The following is a 5,356-nucleotide window of genomic DNA, read 5'->3' as shown; positions in this document are numbered from 1 at the left end:
GTGGACATACCTTGTAGGCTCTATGAGATAGTTCACTTTGTAACTCCTAGATCAGAGAGGATCAGTAGTAATGTGACCACAATCTGTGGAATTGCCACATCAAACAGATCTATGCGACAGATTCACTAGTCACCTGTCTTCTGAGCCCTAGGCTGCTGCTCTAGACTAGATGACTGCTATAAACTGACGGTTTCTGTCCCCACCCCCCAAAGTCATGTGTTGGAGCCTAATTCCTCATGTGATGGTATTTGAAGGTGGGGTCTGTGGGGTCTTTTACGTGATTGGGTCATGAGGACAGAGCTCTCATGAATGGGATCAGTGCCCTTATAGAAGAGACTCCAGACGGGCATGTGGGTGGCTCAGTTGGTTAAGCTTCCAACTCTTGACTTGAGCTCAGGTCATGATCTCACAGTTCGTGGGTTCAAGCCCTGAGTCAGGCTCTGTGCCAACAGCAGAGCCTGCTTGAGATTCTCTTTCTCTCTCTGCCCCTCCCCTGCTTGCACTCTCTCTGTCTCTAAATAAATAAATAAATAAATAAATAAATAAATAACTTAAGAGGAAGGGGGAGGAGGAGGAGGGAGAGGAGGAGGAGGAGGGGAGACTCCAGAGAGCTCCCTGGCCCCTCGTACCATGTGAGGACACAGTGAGAAGACAGCTATCCGTGAAACCAGGAAGTGGGCTCTCACCACAACTGAATCTGCTAACAACTTAATCTTGGACTCCTCAGCCCCCAGAACCGTGAGACATAAATTTCCGTGTTTAGCCACCCGTCCCGCGGCATTTTTGTTACAGCAGCCTGCACAGTCTAAGACAGTTACCCAACCCTCTTTGGGGCCCACAGAGTACTCTGCCGGTGTCTCCATTCCAGCTCTAATGGTAGGGTCATTGAAGATTTACTTATCCGTCTTCTCCAGGCTGTGAGCTCCCTGAGGAAAAGTTTGCTGTCGTTTCTCTGATAGGTACCTGGCACCCAGCAATACACTATAGGTTTATGTAAAAGTAAAAAGCAATAGATGTCTTACCTCTGTTCAACTTGAAGTTCCTCTTGGTCAAGGATGTATGTCTGATTCACCTTAGCATTCCAAGGCAGGATTTGCTATAAGGTAGATGCTGAGCAGTGTATCAAACGCATGAATAAATTCATGATAGAAAAGAGAATTTGTCATTAATGTCACGTGGGAGAACACTGGCTCCTCGAGGGGGGGCGCCACTGTTAGACATAGCTCTGTTGAGGCCGAAGAGCCCCTGAAGGAGGGGTCAGCCACACTAGGCGGGGGCTGGTTTCACTTCCTTCTACAAATTGTGTTGAATTGCAATGGAAAGCACTGTTCCCCTGACTTCCGCCTGCCCACCCACCTCCTTGCTCCTCAAAGGCAATGCACAGAACCGTTGCTGTTCCCCTCTCCCTTCCCCCACTCTTCATACTCAAGCCCTCGAGGCCTCGGTTCAGTCCCTCACACTTTTCCCGTCTCCTCCCTACAGTTATCTTCTGTGGGGCTGGCGGGTTGGCTTGCAATATGTGAAGGTAGGCTGGGATCCAAGCAGCTCCCAAAGATTTCACTGTCAAAGCAGAGTGGCCTGGAAGTGGCCTAGAGCTGATGGACCCGGAGGGGCTGGGCCAAGGGTGATGGGGGTGACTCCTCAGTGGTGACCAACCGGGACCACACGACGTGTCAGCAGAGGCCACAGTGTCCGTTGGACTTAGTGGGAGTGGCAGGACCCGGGGGACCAGGCAAACTGCCCTCCCTAGCTCTGCTCTCTCCAGAGCCTCCTTCCCTCCATTAGGAAGGGACAGTTAAAAACATTTTTTTTTCAAAGAACAAGTAACTCTAAAATAATTTCTTAAAAATATATATATAACATATATATATAATTTTTATGTTTATATATCTATGGCATAAAAAATGATGTGGTGGGTATCCTCATACTCACTCCTATCCCCTCACCCCCATGCCACCCTCTCCCAATTCTTGCTCCTTCCTTCCACCTTACAGGAGACCACTTTCCAAGGTTTTGATTTACAGGTTTTTTTTTTTTATTGTTTCTTTAATTTTGAGAGAGAGAGAGAGAGAGACAGAGACAGAGCACGAGCAGGGGAGGGGCAGGGAGAGAGGGAGACACAGAATCCGAAGCAGGCTCCAGGCTCTGAGCTGTCAGCACAGAGCCCGACCGGCGTGGGGCTCGAACTCACGAACTGTGAGGTCATGACCTGAGCCGAAGTTGGGCACTTAACCGACTGAGCCACTCAGGCGCTCCTATGGTTTTTTTTTTTCATTATGGTTTCACTCTGTGTTTCGTATGAGCCAGACTGTACTGTTTGCAATCCTAAAGGATATTTTGTGTACTTCAGTATATTTTTAAACTCTAGACGAATGGAATCACTCCATGTTTGTTTGAGGTTGTTTAGATTGAAAAGTTGTTATGTGTAGCCGGGATTCTTTCATTTTCCCCTGCTATAAAATATTCTTCTATGCACACATACTTAAAAAAAAATCCACTCTTCTGCTTATAGGGCAGGTTATTTCCGCTTTCCGCTATTTATAACAGTGTTGCTGTATCTTACCAAAAACACTTATTACTAAAAAAAAAAAAAAAAAAAAAATGAAGTGGATAAAATGGACATGATTTTAACCAAGTAATCCAAATTAATGTTGCTGCTAAGGGCAGACGTTGTGTTCTGCCCATGTGACACCTGAGAAGAATGCAGTATTGCTTCTGTGGTGTTCTAGTCAAGCACTTAATATGTATCTAATCGTGGAAAACATCAGGGAAGTGAAAGACCTTTTATAAAATAACTGGCCTGTATTCTTTTTAAAAACAGACTTTATTTTTTAGAGCCATTTTAGATTCGCAGCAAGATTGAATGGAAGGTACAGAGATTTTTCCATATACAGGACTGCCCACCCCTCCTTGGTTCACAACCCTCTGGGGAGCTTCCCGGGTGAAATACGAAACCAGCCTCTGACTGCAGACGGCAGGGAGAGAGAAGGAAAGAGGCAGGCCACTCCAGGCTGGTAGGTGGCAATTTTAATCAGCAAAGGGATTAATACAAGGCAGCAAGATGAGTGGATCCCTGCCCATGCCCACCACATACAAAGAGGCTTCACCTGGATTTAGTCAAGTGCACTGTGCAGGTGTTCTCAACACCACATTGCTATCTCGAGGGGGTATCGTTGGAGCGGCTTCTGGGAGCAGAAAAGGCAAGTGGGACCCACGTTCTAAGACAGGGAAGTGGATGAGGAGCCTCCTGGGTCCAACTCACAGGTTGATAGCAGTCACGTCTTTTGGATGCCCTCCCCCAACACCCCTGCCACCACATGTGCACAGCCTTCCCCACTATCCAAAATCTGCATCAGAGTGGTACATCTGTTACAATCAGTGAAGCTACATTAACACATCGTGACCCAAAGTCCGCAGCTTACATTAGGGTTCACTCTTGGTCTGGTACATTCCATGGGTTTTGACAAAAGTATGATGACACCTATCCACCATTATAGTTTCACTGCCCTAGAAATCATCTGTGCTGTGCCCACTCATCCCTGCCCCCCCCCCCCCCCCCAAGTGCCTGGCAATCTCTCATCCTTTTCTGCCTTCATAGTTTTGCCTTTTCCAGAAGGTCATAGAGTTGGAAACACAGTATGTAGCCTTTTCAGATTGGCTTCTTTCACTTAGTAAAGTGAATTTATGTTTCCTCCATGTCTGTTCGCGGCATGATAGCTCATTTCTTGTTAATGCTGAATAATGTTCCATTGTCTGGATAAATTATACAGCTTCTTTATCCATTCACCTATTGAAGGACATCTTGTCTGCTTCCCAGTCTTGACAGTTATGAATAAAGCTCCTGTAAACATTTGTGTGCAGGTTTTTTTATATAACAATTTTTAACCTTATTTATTTATTTTGAGAGCAAGCGAGCATGAGCTTGAGTAGGGAAGGGGCGGAGAGGGGAGACAGAATCCCAAGCAGGTTCCGAGTTCTCAGGGTGGAGACCGACATGGGGCTCGAACTCATGAACCCTGCGATAATGACCTGAGCCTAAACCAAGAGCCAGACGCTTAACCCACTGAGCCACCCAGGTGCCCTCGTGTGCAGGTTTTTGTGTGGGCATCGATTTTCCCCTCATTTGGGTAAATACTAACAAGTGTGATCAATTGCTGGATGGTGTGACAAGAGTGCATTCGGTTTGGAAAGAAGCCTCCAGACTGTCTTCCAAAGTCACATGACCGTTTTGCGTTCCCACCAGCAACATCAGCACTTGGTGGTGTCAGTATTTTGGATTGTGGCCATTCTGATAGTTGTGTAGTGGCTCGCATTGTCGCTTTGGCCTAGATTCTTGAGTAATGTCAACGGCATAATGAGAAAAGCTGAAGAAAAGAAAAGCTAAAAGATTAGAGACCACTAAATAGAGGAGACAAAATGGATTCTGGACTGCAGCCTGTCTCCGGGGAAAAAATGTGCACGAAAGACATTATTAGAACAGTTGACAAAACTGGAATAATGTATCAATGTGAAATTTCCTGGACTGGATCGTTGTCTGTAGATTTGCTTCTAGAACCTACAAACTGACAGATTAAGGGCCAAGTGGGCTTGATGTATGCGACCTACTCTCAAATGATTCAGGGAAAAAAAACCCTATAAATAAAATAGAGGAAATGTGGTGTAATATTAGCAATTTATGAATATGGATCATGGATACATAGGAGTTGTTTGTACTATCCGTGCAACTGTTCTGCAAATTACTTAAAAATAAAAAGTTTAAAGCATTAGAAAAATAACAGGTCTGCCTTTAACATCCCACCCCTATCTCTGGATGCACACATACAAGTTTCTCCAGCATATTCTTGAAGAGTGGAATCGCAGACTGAAGGTGTGTGCATCTTCAACTTGATCAGCTGAATAGTTTACAAAGGGTCACTGACATCCGCATTAATTCTGTTCATCCATCGTCTTCCTCTCACTGAGAGGTAAGGTCGTTGGCAGTGCCACCAAGGTGTATAGGCCTTGGACCCGCGGCACCAGCCTCACCAGGATGCTGGCTAGAAATGCAAATGCCCAGATCCTCACCCCAGACCTTCTGAGTCGGAAACTCTGGGGCACCGCCTAGGAATCTGCGTTTTCACAAGCGCTCTAAGCGATCAAAAGGTTTTAAGCGGCGCTGCGATCCGCTAGGGCCGCGTCCGGCTTGCAGACCTCCAGCTCCAAACAAATGAACAAAGGAGCCCCCAGAGCCCGGTGCAGAACCGGAGGGCAGCGCGCCATCCCCAGGGCACCCTCCCCGGCGCGGGCAGCTTCTCCTGGACCCCCCGGCCGGGCGGCTGGGTGGGGGAGGGCGCAGGACGGGGCGGGCCGGAGGCTG

The sequence above is a fragment of the Lynx canadensis genome, chromosome C2, assembly GCF_007474595.2.
Source record: "Lynx canadensis isolate LIC74 chromosome C2, mLynCan4.pri.v2, whole genome shotgun sequence".
NCBI lineage: Eukaryota > Metazoa > Chordata > Mammalia > Carnivora > Felidae > Lynx > Lynx canadensis.
This window is presented reverse-complemented; position numbering follows the sequence as displayed.